The sequence below is a fragment of the Pogoniulus pusillus genome, chromosome 19, assembly GCF_015220805.1.
Source record: "Pogoniulus pusillus isolate bPogPus1 chromosome 19, bPogPus1.pri, whole genome shotgun sequence".
In the NCBI taxonomy this organism is placed as follows: Eukaryota; Metazoa; Chordata; class Aves; order Piciformes; family Lybiidae; genus Pogoniulus; species Pogoniulus pusillus.
Window position 1 is genome coordinate 14,695,927 of NC_087282.1, and position 21,925 is coordinate 14,717,851.

At 48.1% G+C, this 21,925-nt stretch overlaps 1 protein-coding gene across 2 annotated transcripts in view; it reads right to left on the reverse strand.

Moving 5' to 3' along the window:
- LOC135184000 (serine/threonine-protein kinase PAK 3) overlaps positions 1-21,925 on the reverse strand; it is a 139,390-nt gene that overhangs the window by 76,953 nt on the left and 40,512 nt on the right. The window contains exon 2 of one of the 2 annotated variants that reach the window (XM_064159419.1): positions 21,517-21,627. The gene's annotated coding sequence lies outside the window, so the exon portion shown is untranslated. Of the gene's footprint in view, positions 1-319; positions 403-21,516; positions 21,628-21,925 lie in introns of those variants that run through there. The other variant, XM_064159418.1, reaches the window with a different exon arrangement.

A 21,925-nucleotide genomic window follows, 5' to 3' on the forward strand; every position in this document is an offset into this window, starting at 1 on the left:
TCCTTCCCGCAGGACATCGGTCTCCATTTACAGACGACGCAGAGGCTGCCCAGTAACACAGGTGTCACGGCCGGCGAATGAAACACACAGCCGCAGACGACCCCTGCACCGGAGCAGCGCGGCCCTCCCCGCAGCCACACACCCCCCCTAACACCTCGAGCTCGGCGAAAGGCCCCCCGTCTCGCCACCCCCCACCGGGAGGAGACGGGAAGCTGCACACATAGCCACGGACACCGCATTCCGCAGGCGGCTGCGGCGGGCGAAATCCCCGCAGGCCGCGGGCAGCCCACCGCGAGGCCGTGTCGGCGGCCGGCCTTACCTGGAGCCGCCGCTGTCATGCTGCACCGGCCGTCCCCCGCCGCGGCCCCGCTCCGCCGCCGAGGGCCCCCCCGGGCGCAGCCCATCTGCCGCGCGCCCGGCCCCACCGCGCCGCCGCTGGGACGCGCCAATCGCCGCGCGCGCCGCCGGGCCGCGCCCGCGCCCGAGCCCGAGCCCGTGTTGTCACGCGCCGCCCCGCGCCGCCCCGCGCCGCCCGCCATTGGCTGCGCCCGCCGCCGGCGCCGCGCGGCAGCTGCGGGGCCTCGACGCGCGGGGCCAAGTCTTGGGCTTCAAGGCGGCTGCGCGGGGCGAGCGCGGCGCGAGGGGGAGTGGGTCCCGCCTACACATCCCACATCCCAGCGTCCATGGCTCCCCTCCCCACCTCCGGTTGCTGGGGCGTGTGCGGGCACCGGGGAGGCGGGCACCGGCATCCGGCTGCTATCTCCTGAAAGCCATCAGATTGCTTCTTGGTCCTCGTCGGCGAGGAGCAGGAAATGCGCCGTGAAATGTCGGGTTCCCCCGGATGACGCGTGCCTGTGGACTTCTGCTGCCAGCCTCCCGAAGCGGGAGAAGCCACCCGGGGCAAGCCTTGAGCAACCAGCTTCAGCCACTCCTGACACTTCCCTGTAGAAAGCCCCAGCTGCACCAGAAGAAAAAGCTCCTTCACAGTGTGTGTTTTCCCCTTCTCCTTTCACTTACAATGTGGCTTCCCCAGGCAGAGCGTGCTCCTGCTGCTTCTCCCAAACCCAGGAGTTTCACTCATAGAATCACAGAATGCTTTGGGTCGGAAGGGACCCTTAAAGGTCATCTACTCCAACGCTACCGCAGTGAGCATCTTCAGCTGCAGCAGGTTGCTCAGAATGGCAGAGCCCCAAAGAACCTGACTTGGAATGGTTCCAGAGATGTGACATCTACCACCTCTCTGTCCAGCCACTAGCCAGTGCCTCACCACCTTCACCATAAAAAAAGTCTTCCTTAGATCTAGCCTAAATCTCCTCGTTCAGTTTAAAACCATTACCCCTTGTCCTATCTCAACAGTTCCTGCTAAGATGACTGGTACCATCTTTCTTACTGGCCTTCTGTATGTATTGAAGGGCTGCTGTAAGGTCTCCCTCTTCTCCCTGGAAGGTAGACACTGATCCTGTTTTGATGAGGATGGCCTCACATTTACAGGATTTCCAGAAAAAAAACAAACTAACAAACAAAAACCAACAACAAACAATGAAACACAACAAAAACTCCACCCCAATCCACAGACAAATGTAATTGACTTTACGCCCTCCCAACAGAGCCCCAGGGTCACAGGCACTGGGACAGGGCCCAGGCTGGGAGCAGGAGTCTTGCTCTGAGCTCAGCCCCTCGCCTGGGCTGTGACTAGTCCTGGGGCTGGCAGGCAGCTCTGCTAGCCATTCTCCTGCCCATGTGCCACCAGCTGTTACATCCCAATGTGGGGACATCTTTGACCTTTCTTTTGTTTTTTTCCCTGAGAGGCACAAGGTAGTGCATTTCATAACATGCTGTGCAGCTGCTACAGGCAAGAACTGAAGAGTCCCTTCTGCAGGCTGCTGTTACCAAAGGTAAGGCACGTAATCACCCAAGAGAAGATAGCAAACCCTCTCAGCCCCATCACACAGCATGTGATCTCCAACCACCCGTGGTCACACTATTCGTCTTACAGCTCACTCAAAGGACAGCTTCTCCAGAAGCAAAAGCATACTGAGTCAACACCAACATGATGAGCAGCCCCGACTGAATCACCGCTGTCCCTTCCTGCTGTACACTAAGGTCTCACCAAGGTTTTCTTCTCTAGTATGAGTCAAATCTATCATTTAGCTGGCTGTGCAGTGATCACAGTTCAGCCATAGAGCACATGGCTCCATCCCTGTAAAGAAAAATCTCCATGCATAGAGGACTTTCAGGATCCTCCAAGGTGAGGCCACTGTCCCTCAACAGTGGAAGGAGAGCTGCCTTTGCTACTAGCAGCGTCCACCCCAGTGACAGCATGATGCACATCCATGGGGCTTGGACAAGCCAAAGGGGCAGTCCCTATAGAGGACATGCACCCCCTTGTTAATCCAAAATGGGGTAGTTTGATCCAAACTGGGTTTAAGCTTTGGTCCAGCTTTTCCCCTTTCAAAGTCTGTGCAAATACATAGGGAGGATGTTCCCCATTTGCAGTGATGATGGGAATGCAGCTGAAAAAGCTGTCAGATCCCTACAGGATCACCTAGCCCTGAAGGGCTGCACCATGCAAACCACCCTGGCTCCTGCAAACTGTTGTTTATAAACACCCCACAGAGTTGTAAAAGACTTACAGTATCCAGCCACCTCCAGGGCAGAAACCAGCCACAGAAGGGTTGGATATTGACCAGCCCCAAATGCAATAGGAGGTGTGTACCCTGCTCTCCAGCTTCTGAAGGAGGGAAGCAGCTCAAGGAAAAGCTGCAGAGAGAGCAAAAAGTCAGGCAGTTTCAGATGTTAGGATTGAATCTGTAGGTCGATCACTTTCATTCATTTCTAGAACTCCAACTAAACCAGTTTTTGCATAAACTACTTGCAAAACCATTCCCATAAGCTTTATAAGAGAAGTGCTCACACTGTGAGCAGCCAGGTGGACCAGCAATGGGCACACTGCCCATGGCACACTGCTGAGAGAGAGCCAAGTGACTGCACGGCCAGAACATCTGAACCACAGCACCTTCTTGCCCCTTACCCCAGCCATACTTAAGACTGACCCTGTCAGAGCTGGAGGGCTCCTCCTCACACTGTGAGCAGACAGGTAGACCAGCAATGGGCACACTGCCCATGGCACACTGCTGAGAGAAAGCCAAGTGACTGCACGGCCAGAACATCCACACAGTCCTGAAGAACAAGTATCAGTAGCACAACCTGGACTAGCCCCATGGGGCTAATACCCTGATACCTGGGACAGGCTGGGCTGGGCCAGACCTGCAGAGTCTTGCTGAGCCTGATCTGACCCAGATGTGGACAGGGTGCTGGCTTTGTTCTCATAGAGCATGGGAAAGCAGAGCAGTCCCTGCTAGATGGCAGTCCTGTGTGACAGTCACATGGGTGCCAAAGCTAGTTGGAAATGCTTCAAGAGTCTGCACACCCACAAGGTTTGGCCTTCCAAGTCCCAGGGCCTGCCTGAACCCTGTTTCTTTAGAAGCCAGCTAGGTCTCCAAACAAGGGTCTCATCCAGCAAAAGCAACCTCAGAAGCTGCCCTAGTTTGAGCTCTAGTGCCCAATATGTTAAGAGTCTCAGAAGCAGGCAGAGGGACCTGGCTGGATCAGGTCCATCACCAACCCACACAACTCATTCTTCATGTGCTAAACAAAGCAGGGTTGTCTGTATCAGGGCTATCTGTGCTGGAGTGTCTCTGTGCCAGATTGTGCACAAGCTCCCAAGCCACTCTGCTGGCCATCTCCAGCCAAGAGCAGCCCAGGGACATCTCCTTCCTCCTCATGCAAATAAAGAGCCAGGTAGCCAAGGCAGCAAATTAAGAGAAAGTCGGTTCAGCTATGAGCAACAAGTAGCATTCTCATGGCCTTTGTTCCTTCAAAAGATGCCTGAGGACTTCAGAAGCCAAAAGTCATGTGACCTCACCTTTTAGACCTGTGATTAGTTAGGCTCTCCCAAACTGACTGCAGTGCCACAGACTCACACCAACTGAAAGCAGCAGCACCCCTCCCTGTTGCTGGGTTGATGAGGACTAGGTTAGGGAACAGTTAAGTAATCTGGACACCCATAAATCCATGGGTCCTGATGGCATGCACCCTGAGATGCTGAGTGAGCTGGCACAAGTCATTGTCAAGCCACTCTCCACCGTCTTGGGTGGAGAGGAGGTACCATGGGACTGAAGGAAGGCAAATGTCAATCCAGTCTTCAAAAAGGGTAAGGAGGACCCAGGTAACTATAGACCAGTCAGCCTCACCTCCATCCCTGGAAAGGTAATGGAGCAACTTATCCCTGGTGCTGTCTTGAGGCATATCAAGGACAAGAGGGTCATTAGGAGCAGCCAGCATCATGTTTGACTGTCCAGATAGCCTTTTATGAGGACATAACCAGGTGAATAGATGATGGTAGAGCAATGGATGTGGTTTATCTTGAGTTCAGTAAGGCATGTGACAGAGTCTCTCACAGCATCCTTGCAGCTAAACTGAGGCAGTGTGGTCTGCATGATCAGGTAGTGAAGAGGATTTGGAACTGGTTGAAAGGAAGAAGTCAGAGAGTTGTGGCCAATGGGACAGAGGCTAGTTGGAGGCCTGTATCTAGTGGAGTCCCTCAGGGGTCAGTACTGGGACCAGTACTATTCAATATATTCATCAATGACCTGGCTGAGGGAACAGAGTGCACTGTCAGCAAGTTTGCTGGTGACACAAAACTGGGTGGAGTGGATGACACATCGGAGGGTTGTGCTGCGATTCAGCAGGACTTAGGCTGGAGGGTTGGGCAGGGAGAAACTGAATGAAATTCAACAAGGGCAAGTGATCTTTCCAGGTTCCTTCCAGTCTCCAACATTCTGTGATTCTAAGGACCCCATTAATCTCCCACAGTTAGTGGTAGCTGCCAGAGAGCTTGTCCTGAGGATAAAATTAACTCTAACAACTAGCTCCCATCCCCACTAACAAAACTCCAGTAAGTAGCAACCTCTTCTGCCTTCTAACAGCTGTGGGTGTTACACCACCTGTCTTACACCACAGCTGTGTGTTACACCACCCTGCAGCTTTGCCTGTGCTGGACACCCAAGGCTACCATGGCTCCTGCTCCTGACCATGGCTGGGAGCTTGGGGGGCCCCTCCCTCAAGCCCTGCTCAGCCCAGGCAAGCTCCAAAGCAGGCTGAACTGGTAGCGCAGCAGGAGTGCCTTAGCTTATCTGGGGATCCTCGGGGGAAAGCAACACAGAGGGACACTTGAAATCTAACAATTACATTTTGGGGCCTTCTTGGCCCATGATGTCATGGTTTCCCAGCACCCCAGTGATTGGCTGTGGCTGAGCATCTGCTGGGAGCTGGGGCTGGTTATTTGCCTGAGGTTCAGACCTTTCCCAGCAGCTCTGAATCAGGCTGGTTGTCGTGACAACCTGGATAGTGGCAGCTCCTGATAACCACATAATGAGGCTGTCACAAAAAAGAACCCTTCCAAGAGAGCGGTTTAGGGATCATTAATGTTTCTGAGGGAGCATGAGAGCAGAAGAACTAAGGGGACCATCTGGCGATTCTGGAGCATGTCAACAGCCTCCCTTGGAAAGGAGCTTCATCAGACAGGAACCACCTACTGACACGTAGTGATGGGAACCAGACAGGCTGTCTGCCAGCAGCAAGGGGGTCTCAACTGCTCACCTCTGGGAACTGGTATCTGCAGAGACCCAGGCAAGATGGACCAAGAAGGATACACAAGTCCTGCTGAGGAACGACTCAAATGGTGGAGGTGAACAGGGCAGTAACAGCCTGGGAGAACACAGCTGGCACACTGAGGCTTTTTACAGACTGAGACACTGAACAATTTTGTGCTTTAGTATCCCCCATTTGCAGGTGCCTTCCCATTACCGTGCTGCAGGGCATGGGGAAGTATACCTACTGCAAACTCTGTGCTCGTCAGGGCAGGGACCAGAAGCAATTGCAACTCATTTCAAGAGAATTCATGCATGACTCTGCTGTCCTGAGGATCCCCTCAGCTCAGATGCAAGCATGACATAGTAGGACACAGATGTATCCTTGTCATTACTGAAGACTGAGCCTGGGGGGATCACCAAACATGGTGTCTTCCCTCAAGATCTATGAGAACACTGTCTTCTCGCCCCAGGAAACTTTGTGTCCTTCACCTTGTCCTTGTGAAGTGTGGGTTTCATCCTGTTCCCAGCTGTAACAATAGTGGATTGGAGTGCTGCAGTCGGAAACCCTCTTGGGCGGTGATCACACCACAGCTTGAAGAATCTCAGACACCAAACTACCAATCCTCAGGTCCCTGGAGAGGAATGCCCACATGTGATGGAACACACTTCTGAGAAAAAACTTCTCTGCAAAACAATGAAGTCTGAATCATTCCTAAGAGGAGATGAAAGTTACCTCCACAGATAACACTTTATCTCACAGCAGCAATTGACAGAAAATGTCTTTTAAGTCATCTTCATCTGTTTAAAAAACACCTATTGTAAACACTTAAGTCAGTATAAGACTTCATTAATAAAATCTTCATACTAAAGGCAGCTGTACTTTTAGGTTTTTACCCAAATCATAATTTTCCTACTCAAATTAATGTTTAAACTGTGGATTTAACTGAGATGTAATGAGAATATTCACACACGCCAATTAAATTCCAACCAACTTCTAAAGATTCTATTTAATAGGTACACTTCTTAATACACCACTGCTACACCTCATTAAAATGCTGTTGAATCTTCACAACTGCTGTAGACAATCAAGTGGGCTACAATCCACCTCCAGAAACTAGTAAAGCTGAATGTAGTGTTGTCCTACCGTGGGGATGTGTGTGAGGTAAAATTCCAGGCTAAGACAGAGATTTAGTTGATTACATACAACAGACACACTCTCAGATTAATATTGGGCAGTGGGTTGACAAATCCTTCCTCTCTCAGGAAGGAACAAAGGGACAGGAATGTCTGCCAGGAGATCCCTATCCTGGAATAGGGTTTTGCAAGAGGGAAACAATTCAAGCCAGCACTGCTTAAGCCTGTGCTCTGAATCCTACCCTAGCTGTAATTAGTGATTCTTCCTGACCAGAGACCATCCAGCCCAGCAGCACTGCTCCTCCAGTTCACGCAGAGGGGGAACTGAGGCAAAGTGACAGCTGTGCACTGATCTCCCAGTAACATTGCTTCCCACAGCCCCGCCGTGTCACTCCCAGGCTGTTGTTTCGTTTGGGTTTGGGTTTTTTTTCTTTTTTTCTGTAAACTGCAATTTAAATTGCCTTCCAACAGGAGTAGCAGGACTAACAGCTTCAACCTAACAAGCCCAACCTTAATACAGCCTGGAAAGAGAACACACCACAGCTTCCTGCAGAAACAGGATTCAGATATTTTCAGGAGACCCCTGCAAAGTCCAATCTCGAATGGTTTGCACTTAAACGTCTCACATCCTCCTTCATCACACCTGACTGAACACAAGCAAAGATGACCACCATCCTGCTGAAGTTTATCTGCTGAAGATTTTGAACTCAACCTGCTCTCAGGCCTGAGAAAAACAAGATTCATACTACCTATCTAAAAAGCACAGAAAGGTTTCCCGTCCTTTCTGGTGTCAGAGAACAAGACTGTGAGAGGCAGTAATTGCTCCATACCTAGGGGAGTGTGGGCAAGCTGCTATGGCCTAGCACAAAAGCCAAATTTACTGCTAAGTGACCATGCACAACACTCTGCACTACGTCTCAGCAGAGGAGAGAAATTACTTCTCATTTAGGAACAGCTACACCTAGCTATGCTGCTGTATGCTTTAAGGGCACAATCAGAGAGTGAACTGCCACAGCAAGTGGCAATCACTGTGCCTCAGTTTTCAACCTGTAGGGTCTAGAACTGGGTGAGACATAGGAAAATGATTCTCCCAGACGTTTATCTAAGAAGTACTTGCCAACATATTAGATTTTTACACAAGTCATTCTCCACTTTTTTCCCCAGGATCTGGGGTTTTAATTTACATTCCCCTTGACGTAATCATTAAGAGTAATTACTGCAGCACTGAAGCAGTGCGAAGCAGCCCTGCCTGCACAGCCCTCTGCTTTAGACACCTGAGCTCAGCCCTGTGCTGAGGACACATCACAAAATCACAGAATGGTCTGTGTTGGAAGGGACTTCCAAAGGTTATCTAGTCCCAACTCCCTCTGCAGTAAGCAGGGGCATCCTTAACATGTCAGGAAGGAGACCTACTCAGCTCCTACCTCCATGTAGACACTTGGAAGGCATAAACTGCTGCTGGTACCTGACATTTTGGGGATTTACAGATGCTGAATATGAAGGCTAATATATAGTCCATGACTGCCCAGAGCATCTCAGCATCCCAGACCGAACCAGATGAAGATAATATCCAAATGTTCCCAACTGGAGTTATGAATCTGAACTGATTAAAGCCAATAAGGCTGTTGGAAAATGAAATGGCACTAATAGCTTTCAAACTGAAGCCACTGTTGTATGCCTGTCTCTTGATCAGACATGTCTGCAATAAAAGTATTTCCTCTTTAGCTCTTCCCCACTCAACACAGTTGTTCTCTGGGAACAGAATAGGCTAAGACCTTTCAGACCTCTGTTTTGCACTCCATCACCAGAAGGTTTCAGGTGGAGGATGACTCTGAAGATACAGGAGACTGGAATGCTGTCTGAAGTGGAAGAGAAGCAATGTTGAGCAGCTGACAGGAAAACTTTGCTATCCCTCCTACCCTTCTGCCTTCAAAGTATTCTGGAGAAATCAGGAAAGCTTGATGCCACTGAGGTCCAGAATTTTCCTATTGCCCTGAGACAGGCTCCATGAGGGCAAAGAGAGAGACAGTATGCTGGAGCAGCAAAGCACTGCAAAACAGGCTGGAGATACAAGTTCACATCCAGGAACAATCAGCCTGAAGAAGACTCTCTATGCTGTCTATCTTGTTTTCACCCCTTTGAACTATCATCATTCCTTTAGCATCCCAGCTCCTAGAAGCTATGATGGAAGATGTCACCCAAGGGAGTGGAAATAGCAAACATATCATGAGCTCCCCTAATTTTATCCTTGCAAACAACTCTTGCAGCTTGGACATCCTCCCATGGTGATCCAATCACACAGCCTCCAAGTGTGGGTTGATTTACCTCTGGTTGGCCTACAGCATAGCGAAAAATAATAATAGTTTGCACCTCTTAGAGATCCTAGACCCTCAGCTATGGTATCACAGGAGAGAGTCTGAATTATTTCTTCAAACAGACAGGACAGTTGAGACTTCTTTCATCTTTCGTGGTGCCTTCTCCTGTCCCCATCAATGAAAGCAGATCTTTATTTCTCGTCATTCTTCTTTCTCTTGAAGATCCACTTCTTCCACCGCAAATGTTGTGAATCTAAGAATTAACCTCACACTAGATCAGTATGAACTTTGATTTCACAGCTACAGCAACTCCAGTGATGTCATGGATGCGTATGAACAAAGGTGCTATGGATAGCTTGTGAGTACAAAAGAATGCTGGGTTACCCCTATGTTGCAATGCAGAGGTACTGTAGGCATCAGAATAATATCAGACCAGAGGATGTGGAGAAGAAACAGGTCTTTATGTGGTTCCCATTCCATGAAGGAAGACTTCATTGCCTGGAGAATATCCCATGACAGCTAGATGTTACTACCGTACTGCCTCAAAGTAGTGTCCTTCCAGGAGCTGGAAGACTAAAGACAAGGGTTGTCTGTGATCTCACAGCATTTCCATAGCAGCCTGCAAGACTGAAGCCTTACAATGAGAAAAATTGTGATGCAGAATGTGTATCTTGACCTAGAGAGTAACCGGCCCAAGCTTACTGGGGCTGTGACCTGGAAAGTTAAAATGCAAGAAACTCTCTAGCTGCTGACCAGGGCAAGTATTTGATATTGGGTTAAAGAAATCAACAGCTCTTGGCTATAGCAGACAGGTATGAACTGCACCAGCTGGAAAAGTGCCTCTTTTCTCTTTAGTGTGCATAATACCAACGAGAGCAACTGAGAATGTCTTTGTGATACAACAGCTGCAGAAAAAGATTCCTCTGAAACCTGATTTAGTGAGACACTTCACACAAGATTTCAGGAAGGTGTTCAGAGGAAGGACTTAGCTCTGTGAGACTGATCATATCCTGATAGCAAATACAGAACAGGCCAGAAACAAATCTACATGTACTGAGAGGAGCTACTAGAGCCTAAACCACAACCTTGCCTCTAACACATCCTCAGCGCAATTTCATCTCTAGAGGACAACACCTCCTTCTCCTTATGTTTTCCTTGCCTATGAAACCTCCCAGCGTCTCCCTTCCCTTTCTCCCCTGTAGCTGTACATACTTGTAGCTCCTTACACATCAAGACACAGCCTGTAAAATATAGAAGCACTTAGAAGTGCTCCTGACAAATGATATTTCAGTAATATTTGTCCCCAAACTCTTGGTTTTGTTTGACAACAGAGAGAACTCTGGGTGGAACAGTGAAGGTTGGATGCACAGCTAAGTGCATGTGCAGGTACAAACACCAAGGAAAAATTAATCCCATAAACTTATTTTTCATGTTACTGAGGAAGATGAGGTCTGGTTTGACATAGCACAGACAGGACCAAGCATTAGTTTGAAAACATAAGCCCGCAGTCTCAGAAAAAAATAAATCTCTTTATCCTAAGTTCAGAGTCCAGAAGGCTGTGGAGCATGAGTTTTCTGGCCAAAGTGTGTGTGGGTGTTCTACAAATCATGCTTTTCAGCATAAAGGAGTAACACAGGTTTGATAAGTCTTACTTGAACAGTAGAAGAGTTCTGAATCCTAAGATTAAGGAAAGATCTTTACCATCAAATCACAGAATGATAGAGGTTCATGAGATGCTAAACCCAAGACAGTCCATAAGGAGAGACCTGTCTTAAATGTGGAGACATTTTCATACCACTTCCAGTGACTGGCTTCTAGAAAAACACTCAAGAAAACATTGATTTTAGCTTGTACCCACTATCATGGCAAATTTAAGAGATTTGTTCTCCATCCAGTTCAAATCAAAACCAAATGTAGAACAAGAAAAGTATTTCAAGAATGGTACTTGTGGCCTTCTGGCCAGCTGCAGTCACACACATAAAGCACAATAGTGCAGAGCTTTATGCTGCAGCCCTCACCCCTGTCTGCACCAGTTGGGTGTTCAGAGTACAGTCAGGCTTATTAATCTGGTGCTTAAAGATGTCAGCTCACTAGGAGCTGGGACCAGGAAGAAATCCCAGGTTACATTAAAATGTTAAATGCAATGGACTGAATTGAATTATTGGTTTTATTAGAATTGCTAATAGACAGCATTGTGCTGGAGAGCTTGATTTCCACAATAAACAGGTGACACCAGTGCCAGTGCAGACAGGGACTGATTGAAGCATGTGACCTCTTCTGCTCCGCTGCTGTGCCGGGTCAGTGACCTCTTCCACCCCAGGCCTGTTGACACTCAGGTGGACCAGAAGGTCCCACGGAGCGAGGGAATCCCTGTCCCATCAGTGGTGTCGGGGTGCTGTCATGCATCACAGCACATGCTTGCCCAACTATTCCATTAATCCCCATCTTTCATGAGATATTTCTTTCTCCTGTGCTGTATGATGCTCAGGGATTTATGTCCTTAGTAAACTTAGCATATGTACAGAGAAACTGTCTTCTTCCATGAGTGAAAGAGCTTCTCTCTGTGAAGAGACTTCACAGCAGGCTTTCATCTCTTCAGGCTGCATACGTGCCAATGCACCAAGATAGCTTTCCTTGTCATGAAAGTGCCTTTGCAGGTAGCTGGTGAGTTTCCCTGCCAGTCTGAGCTGCTTCAATGCAAGGATGTATCATAAGCTTTCCTCCATAAAATCCTTCACTGTGTAACAGGAAAATGATTGCGGTGTGTTGACAGCTTTCAACTATCTGAAATCACTTTCTGAAGTGGGACCCAACCCAGCCAAGAACAATCACCCTTAAAATAGAAATCCAAATTCAATACCTTTGTTTTTTCATAAAAGAAAAAGCAACATGGTTCACTGGAGCACCCACTCCACCTGTGTGTCACACTGACACCTTCACTGACAATCATGTTTAGCTTCTGCCAGTGCCCCATGGAATTCACAAGCATGGAGACATCACACCCAGTATCCACCTCCCTGGTCTTGGTGTCCAATTAGGTAGATAATGGCTCCATATCAATGGTCCTTGCAATGAAAGGTACCATCTGCACTGAAGCCACTGGCAGAAGAACAGAGGCAGAGGCCAGCACTGGATTTACTGGCATCCTGCCTGCTGTCCTGATGCTGTGTATCCACACTGTACTCCATACAGCAGGATGCAGCCAAATGTAGTGTGTGATTCCATGACATTACTGCAGTTTGCACCAGTGTAAATAAGGCTGGGCTCCTGCCCTCGCTTTTCCTGTGCTACCAGCACTGCTTTGCTGTGTGAGTGCCAGTCTGAATGCCAATCCAGTCTGCCTCTGGCTTACTGCAGGACCCAGACTCTTCTGCTTCAGTGCATCCTTGCAGTCAAAACAAGATGTTTGCTCATATATATTTTTAATCTTGTTGCTACCCTGGCTTCTTCTCGTTTGCTGTCTTGCACAGCCCTTGGTTCCAGACCAGGGAAACCAGCCAATTATTTTGCTCAGCCTGAGAGACAGCCCCTGTGGGAATCACAGCGGTCCCATGGTCAGAAGGAAATCCCAGAAGTTCAGAAAGTCTCAGCAAAGCAACAGAGAAACTATCAGATAAATTCTTCATTGTTAGGGGAAGAGAAGCATCATCCTTCTGGCAAATGCTCATTGTTGCACCTCAGAGGGCTGCACACAGCCCTGCAGATAGCAGGTAAAGAGACATCTCTGGAAACAGCAGCTCTCCTTGGGGCAGAGCTCAGGGCTGGACAAATACAGGTCACACTCTTTACAGGACAACATGACACATGGCTAGAGAGCTGGAGAGACCTTTGTTGCCTAGCAGGATGGGTTTACCTATCACCAACACTTCAGCTCCCATTAACTTGGACTGAAGGTCCTAAGGGACCACCTTACCCAAGCCAAATCACCCTAACCAAACTGCCTCCTTGTAGCTAACAGCTGCATGTCAAGCTACAGTGAAGGCCATCAGCAGCCAGGCTCACGGCGCTCTCCCTGTGCACACAGCAGACACGTGAAGCCTGGGCTGAGGATGAAGTGCAAAAGAAGGTAAGAAAGACATAGGCAGTATGGCTTAACTAAACCAAAAGCTCTGTTCACTTTTCTGCACAGACATCATCAGAGGGACCCAGTCCCCTTTCCTTCAGGCTTGTTATCACATAAGACATGGGCTCCACCTCCCATAAAAGATCTGCTTTGTCAGTTCAGGCTGAGGCACGCAGAGCCCAGCTCCTCCTCCTCCTCCTCACAGGGAGTTAAGTGATTGTACAGTCTTAGCTACACTTACCAGTGTCTGCTGTGAGGGAAGACTGACTTGCCCTTTGGAGGTCCAGCTCCTTCACCACCTGTCTCCTCCGAGCCTCCAAGCCTGACACCAAAGAAATGGATTTTCACACTTAATCCCACACACAGGCTTTATGCTACCCCACTGGGATTCACACAGGGGCTGTGCTTCTTTCAAAGCAGTGCATAGTCCAGGAGACTGCACAGGACTTCACAGCAAAGTCAGCTACAGTCTAGACAAGTGCTACAGCAGAAGGGACTGACATTGCTTCATCCTACTACTGCCAATTATCTCTCGGTTGCACAATGAATTCTTTATCACCTTCTCTCACCAGACCTGGGCAGGAGGAGCTCTGCAGCCTTCCTTTTGCCTCACAAATCACTGCAGGGCTGACAAGTCCCATGGACTGGGAATAGACTGCTTTTCTGGCTCAGAAATAGAACCCATACCTTGTCTTCACTCTGACTGCTGAAAATATGCCCTCAAATGGCCTGTGATGCCATTTTTGTCTTCTAATGGAAGCTGAATGTCCCCGCTTTCATCATCAGGAATTAAAGCTGGCAGCACGAAGCCTCAGTTCTAGACACTTATTGCACCAGACAGCAGCCAAACAGGTCTGTCCAAGGAGAGGGGCATTGGGCAGACTGGAATTCTAACTCCTCAGTCCCAGGGTGGGCAGTGCCAGTGCCTGACAGAGCCCACGGAGCTGCAGCTGGCATAGACAGGCAGTCTTGTACACACCAGCTCCTGTCTCCTGGCACTGCCACCCTCAGCACTCCTTGGAGAGGTGGAAAGTCATGATGCCAACACCAATTACCATGGAAAAAGACTAAGAAAATGTGTTTCATTTGCACCCAAGTGATCTGTCCAGGACCAGCTGGATGGATTCATAAGACAGAAGAAGCAAAGTCTTACCTGTTTCACAGAATCATAGAATGATAGAGGTTGGAGGGGGCCTAGAGATCATCAAGTCCAACTTTCCTGACAAAGCACGATCACCTAAGGCAGGCCACTCAGGAACTGGTCAGTGGTTTCATGTCAGAAAGTATGTCAAGCTTCACAGCCTTGAAATTTTTTTGGTTGTGGTTCAAAAAGCCAAACTCCAACTCAGAAAAGCTCACATACCACGTAGGAATTTTCCTCCCTCTATTGTCTCCAGAAATATGAAACCAAATTCTACCTCAAGAATGCTGCAGTGTGACATCTGCCTCTGCCCTGTCCTGTGGTGTTCCTCCTTCACTTTCAGGAGTGCTGGCCCAGAAGCAATGTCTGATCTGTAGTAACTGCACTTGATGAGCTACCCAAACCTTATGTAAATAAAACAAAGAAAAATAGAAACAGACCAGCCTTACCCAACTTAAGGGAATGGAGGGACACAGCCAGTCACATAGACATTAGCCCTGCAGAATAACTCACTGTGCTTCAGACTCCACTTCCCTCTACTAACTGCCATACTTTGTAATCTTCCACACAAAAACCATTCTGACCCTGCAGTAACCTGTCTGTCCAGAATTGCCACCACTGAACTGACAGGTCTGTGCCACTACACCTCCCTCCAGTGTCCTTGTGCCTGACAAGGCCTGGAAAGGTGAGCTGCTCTGAATGGAAACAGGCTGGGTGTGAGGGATAAGATGAAGATAGCCATCAAATCCAGAAGCATCATCAGTTTTCTTTCTAAACAGACAGCAATTCCTCCTCCCTACCTCCTGGGCTCATCAGCCTGAAGGTTATCTGCTTACTGCAGCACTGGCCACCCGTCTGTGAATTCAGCATGTGAATGCTGCACTATTTTGCACTTTTTCCTACACTTGCCCAAAAGAAGTGATTGTGACCCTGCAAAACCCTGACACGGTGTTGTGCATTCATGAGTGCCACCTGCTGGCATCTTCTCCTTTAAATAACCTTTACAAAGCCACTTTGTTCAGCGTGCAGCTCTCCAGACCCAAAGCACACAGGTACAACTGGCTCCAGTTCCCACTCTAGCAGGGGAAAAAGTCTGTGCCTCCTCTGATATCCCAACATCTCCATTCTCAGAAGCTGCAGGAAATAAATAAAGTGGATTCATTCTGTGACCTACTACAAGGATTGTCTAAGTAAAATGAATATGTTTTCCTGCTAGGGAAAAGGTAACAATTAAGGAAAGACATGAGACCTGAAGAGATTCTTTGTGATGCCTCTGATAGCTGGATAGGAAGATATGAATGCAAAAAACGTATGCACCCACCACATCCATATCCTGGCTTCATCCTCAAAATACGTTCCGGCCCCCGGCAAGGTCAGTTGCTAAGGACTGCAGCTGTAAAGAAAGCCTCGAGGTTCAGATTCCAAGTTGTTCTGCAGAGAGCAAGAAAGAATGGCTCTACAACGAGTGATCTCACCCCTAATCACCACGCTTGCAGTGAAAGCCATTGTGGGACAAGCATGGGTAATTTATCCAGTTCTGCAAGAGCAAAACCAGGGGATCCCAAACCTGCGCACTTTGCACAAAGGAATATCTCATTAGAGAAGCCCAAGTCAAAAGCATGTGACAGGCACCACTGTTTATTTTGCTCCCCAAAATATCAAGGAGACTTAGCAGAACCTCTGCTTTGCCCACTGAAGGAGAGCCATGCAGTACACACATGGGAGCTTCATGGAAAAAAAATGGGCAAAATTAGAGAAGCAGGCAGAAGTGAGAACATGCCAATCTAAGCGACAGGAGATATGAAGGCTGCTGAGAGATGAAGAGCAAAGGACTGGAGAGTACAGAGGATGAAAAACATCCACAAGTGCAACAAAATCACCCTTGACACAATCTATGGAAAGAGCAGAGCCACTTCATCTCTGAGCTACACAGGTTTAAGATTTGTGCTCTCCTTCCATGGCTGTCCTTGACATGAAGCCAAACTCATCCTTTTACACTCATAATTAATGCCCTGTAGGACAAGTTCTTCTTATTGCCTTGTACAGACATATACGTTAGCCTCCCCTGAGGTCACAGCACCCAGTGTTCCTTGTTCTGTCCTCTCTCTGTCCAATCCCTCCTGTTTGCTTTTTCACCTTCACACTGAAAACAATCTTATAATTCAAGCCAGCAACAGATACTCAACCTGCAAAGAGCCACCTCAAAGAAGGAAGCTTACATTCTAAACTCTCTCAACAAGACATTCAAGTTATGTGCACTCCTGATGATAAAACTGCCTAACCACCATTGCCAGGTTGCTACAGTGCCAGTTCTAGTGCTCACTCTAAAAAGCACGATGTCTGAAGGCAGAAAGTTTAGCAAACAAAACAAAACCCCAGAATTCAAAGTTCAGATGATCTGTCTTGCAGAAAGAGCTGGCTGAAAGGAGCCCAGTGCCTGCAGTGTAGTAGTAAGAAGGTTAAGATGCATCTCAATCACAGTCACTGTGTACCACTGCAGTGAAATATTCCAAGAGTGATGGGTGCTTGAGTCTTTCTTAATTTGAAACAAAAGCATTATGAAAAGCACAAAAAATACTGGAGGCTGGAAAAAAGTAAGGGGAGCCTTTTTAGACCAAAGCAGTGCATCACCAAAATAATTTAGTAAGTGGAGCAGTAGAATTTCTCTGATGTAGAGATGCTGCAGATGAAGGATAAACCCAAGATTTGACCTCTACACACAAAACCTAACAGTACCCAGTGGGAACACTCTGCTACAGCAGATTTTTTTTTGTCTAAAGCTTGTTTTTTAGAGGGCAACGGTCCAATCAGGGGAAAAACTGGGCTTAGCTTACTTAATCTTCAGTGAGGTTTAAAGGTTTGGTCAGGAATTCCCTAGGACAAAACACTGCTGACATCACTCACCTGTTCTGCACAGGCAGAGGCATCACAAGCGCAGGCAGCAGCCCCTCACCTCTGGGGAAAGGAGAGTTTCAGTTACCAAGGGAGGAGTGCAGCCCAGGTTCTTACTGAATCTTGCAGTTCACATGAGGATAGTGAACAGTTACAAAATGAAATACTGAAGTCTCCCACTGCAGAATCAGTTCATGAGTGACCGGAGGTGAAATGCTAAAGCCGATACAAGCTAGCACGTGCAGAAGGACTGCGCCACAGAGCCATGGAGTTCAGGAGATGCCCAAGGCAGCTTCACACAGGCAACATGTCCAAGATAATTGCCAGCCAAGAGAAACACCCTCTGGACACAGACAATGCTGAAAAGCTAAGTGTTTGGCAGATGAGAAGGAAAAAAAATCTCTGCAATTTGAGGGTAAGAGACATTACTCTTGCCCACAATAACTCACAGATGTATTTCTCCCTATCTTGTCTGCCAAATCAGTGCTGCATTTCCTAGTAAACCATGATGCCCACATAAGGAAACTCCTTCTGTGAGCAGCAGCCTATGAGATAGTACAAGGCTTTGAAAATGAAGTTTGCAAAAGCATTTGAGATAATGGATAGGAAAAGGAGGAATCAGAAGCAGCAAAGAATAAACACAGAGAGATGGAATTTCTCTGTACATCAGAGCTCTCAGCTTCAAAATCACATGGAAATCCCAGCCTTCCTGCTTTTAACAGGAAATAGACCAGGAGACAGACTGAAGGCTCTGAGGCAATTCATTTTCCAACATGACAATGCAGACTACAGCCAGAGCATCACACTGCAGTCATGCTGCCTGTTACTCAGTGTGAAAACAGATCAAAGAGCAAGAGGGAATGAATCCAGTGAGGCACAGTGCAAATCTGCAGCTGCACTCTTCTCACAGCTCACCTAGCTGAAAGCAGGGAGCCTGTTCAAGCTGTGGCTGTCTGCCCCTACAGAAAGAATCACAGAATCACAGTATCATAGAGTGAGTCAGGGTTGGAAGGGACCACAAGGATCATCCTGGCCTTAAACACCTCCAGGGATGGGGCTTCCACCACCTCCCTGGGCAACTCATTGCAGGGTCTCACCCTGCTCATGATGAAGAACTTCTTCCTAACACCCAGTCTGAATCTACCCATTTCTACCTTTGTTCCATTCTCCCTAGTCCTATCATTACCTGACATCCTAAAAAGTCCCTCTCCAGCTTTCTTCTAGGCCCCCTTAAGATACTGAAAGGCCACAATAAGGTCACCTCGGAGTCTTCTCCTCTCCAGACTGAACAGCCCCAACTCCTTGAGCCTCTCCTCATAGGAGAGGTGCTCCAGCCCTGTGACCATTCTCATGGCCCTTCTCTGGACATCCATATCCCTCCTGTAATAGGGGCTCCAGAACTGGATGCCATACTCCAGGTGGGGTCTCAGCAGAGCAGAGTAAAGGGGGAGGATCAGTCCCCTCAACATGCTGCCCACACTTCTCTTGATGCAGCCCAGGATCTGGTCGGATTTCTGGGCTGCAAGAGCACACTGATGGTTCACATTGAGTTTCTCATCCACCAGCACCCCCAAGTCCCTCTCCTCAGGGCTGCTCTCAAGCCAGTCACTGCCCAGCCTATATTGGTGCTTGGGGCTGCCTCGACCCAGACACAGGACCTTGCACTTGGTATTGTTGAACTTCATGAGGCTGGCTTTGGGCCACCTCTCCAGCCTGCAAGGTCCCTCTGGATGTCATCCCTTCCCTCCAGCATGTCTGCTGCACCACACAGCTTGGTGTCATCATCAAACTTGCTGAGGGTGCACTCAATGCCTCTGTTCACGACACTGATAAAGATGTTGAACAAAACTGGTCCCAGGACTGATCCCTGAGGGACTCCACTTGTCACTGGCCTCCACTGGGACATGGACCCATTGACAGCCACTCTTTGGGTGCAGCCATCAAGGCAATTCTTTATCCATCTAGTGGTCCACCCATCAAACCCATGTTTCACCAGTTTGGAGACCAGGATGTGGTGCGGGACAGTGCCGAAGGCTTTGTTCGGGCCCAGGTAAATGACATCAGTTGCTTGTCCCTCATCGATTAATGTTGTCACCTTTTCATAGAAGGCCACCAGGTTTGTCAGGCAGGATTTGCGCTTGGTGAAACCATGCTGACTGTACCAAATCACCTCTTCACTATTCTCCTGTCTCAGTAGTGCCTCCAGGAGGTTCTGCTCCATGATCTTACTGCGCACAGAGGTGAGACTGACTGGACTGTAGTTCTCTGGTTCTTCCTTCTCACCCTTTTTGAAAATGGGGGTAATGTTTCCCCTTTTCCAGTCAGTGAGGACTTGACCAGACTGGCATGACTTTTGGAATATAATAGAGAGGGGTTTAGCAACCTCAAAAAGAAGCCAATAATGCCAAGTCCTCCTGTCACCTGCCTGATGGACTGCGCTACACACACTTCCTGAGAGCCCCTGTCACACTCCATGGGCACATGGCACTGCTGGTTTACTCTAGCACAGAAAAGTCTGGTTGCAAACAAAATCCAGGGAAGTTCATGTCTTTAACAACTTACATCAGCTTTCAGTTCCCTTTCTCTTCTGTTTTGCTGTCAGTGATCTCTACAACTAAATAGGGTTTGATCTTGTCACTATGTTAACAAAGACATATTGTAGATTCAGAAAGCCAAACTCAGTCTAACCTGCTGCATACTCACTCCTGGTACACTCGATGGGAAAGCACAGGCTAAGATGGAGAGAAATAGGGGACTCATCTCTTGGAAATGAAACTTTCTGATGCCTGCTCAACTCAGAAAATAAACACTGCAAAAAGATAAGACACGGAAGACTTATAGCTGGGATGATCCTATACAAGCGTTATCAGTAACTGCTGTTAGACAGCATGGAAAGCCTGATTTGCAGCCCCACAAAGGCTCTGGGACAGAGAACATTAGCAGCACAACGGAATCTCCAGCCTTTGCACGGTCTTGACAACTGCCACTCACTACCCCTGCAAAAATTCCTTGCTTGCACTTCATATCTGTATTATCTTCCATGCTCATTTTAGTCCTGATCTCAAAAAGGTGCTGTTCATCTCTTCATCCCAATCATCACCTCTCCAGTTCTGCACAGCCTAAAGCTGTTCATGTACTTCCATGCCTCCTTAAGTCAGGATAAGGATGCTCCAAAACCCAAAGAAAACTAACAGTGCTGGGTGCTCTCCTCAGGCCGTCAAAAACACAGAGTAGCACTGTAGCATGGATGCAGCACTTTCTGCTACTGTGCCAGCATTTCAGGAGGATTCCTGCTTTTCTTCTCTTTTCCTGATGCCTCCTCACAAATCAAGCTCTCTCTCTGATTGGTCCTCCTGTGATAAAAGTCTCATTGCAGCTGCAGGGAACAGCAAGCCATTCTGCTTGCATGGCTGCCTCTGCATTTCAAGCTTATTTGTATGAGACACCACCACCCAGCCCAATTTGCATACGTGCCAAAATGCGAGACCTGCACGGAACGAAGCAGGAAAACCATTTGTCTCTCCTCTCAGAAAAGGCTAATGGCATGGATACTTTGCAAATGTTTACTATGAAGTGTTTCCTAAGCCTCTGAGCCATAGAATTTGTACATAAAAGGAGGTTCACCCTCTTCCCCCAGTCCCACAATCCTATTTGCTTCAGATTAACATAAGTGACCTCTACTTCACTTGAGCTTCATTCATCACCCAAGGAGTAAGGCCTGGTTTTGCTGAATTATTTCCCTGCCATCATGAAATGCTATTCAGCTGCATTGGAGGGGACAGATGCAGGTGTAAGCCTTCTACTACATTAACCATTCAACACCCAGACAAGATTCTTACTTGAACTTTCCTCAGATCAGGACTGCTGCTGAAAACCATGACCTAAGTACCAAATGCCTGAATTTCACACACCAACACACCAAGCACAAACACGTGGTGAAGAAAACGGGGGCAAACTACACCCTGCTAATTACATGTCATCATAAGCATCAGGGGACAAAGCAGCCCTACCGTCAAGTGCTTCATTTCGGCTCCTCCTGCAGCTCCTTCCCTCTCTGCCCTCAACTGTGTCAGTCACCCAATGTGCCCCACAGATGTCATCTTCCAAGTGCATCAGAGGTTCTGGGATGGGTGCTTTTTGAAATGGCTTAATTTAAACTGATGTATGAAGTGTCACCTCCAAATTTAGCCAGGCTGAAGAAAACCTTTCAGGAGCTTTCTGTCCCTTTTCTCTCTCTTTCTTCCCCTCTCACTTTGCTTTAAAATTTGGCTTACATGTCACTCATCTCTCTGGCCACAAACAGGAAACAGCTCCTACCTGAAAGGTGTCTTCAGTTGCAGAATGTAAGGGCAGGGAGGATGTGCCCTCATTTCCCCAGTCCTCCAAGAACAACAGCCCAGACTGAAGTCCTTCCACAAGTCAGATCTCCTGTGTCAGACACAAACCCAAATTATTCTGGCACATAAACACAGATCTGTGCTGAAAGAATGGCCATTGGGCAATTAACAGAATGAGCATTAAATCTGTCTCACTCCTTTGTTCTCCAGGCAGCCTGCAAGACTGACTAAACCCTTTTGCTTGGGCAAAAAAATAGCAGGCCCAATCTGCAGCTGCCAGAAAGCCAGAGAATACCATCAAATTCCCTGTTACCTTCACTGAAATTTTGACCTATGGCTTTCAACTGCATTAAAGCTCTATTTTTGTTACCTGCACCTCCCAAACCTTT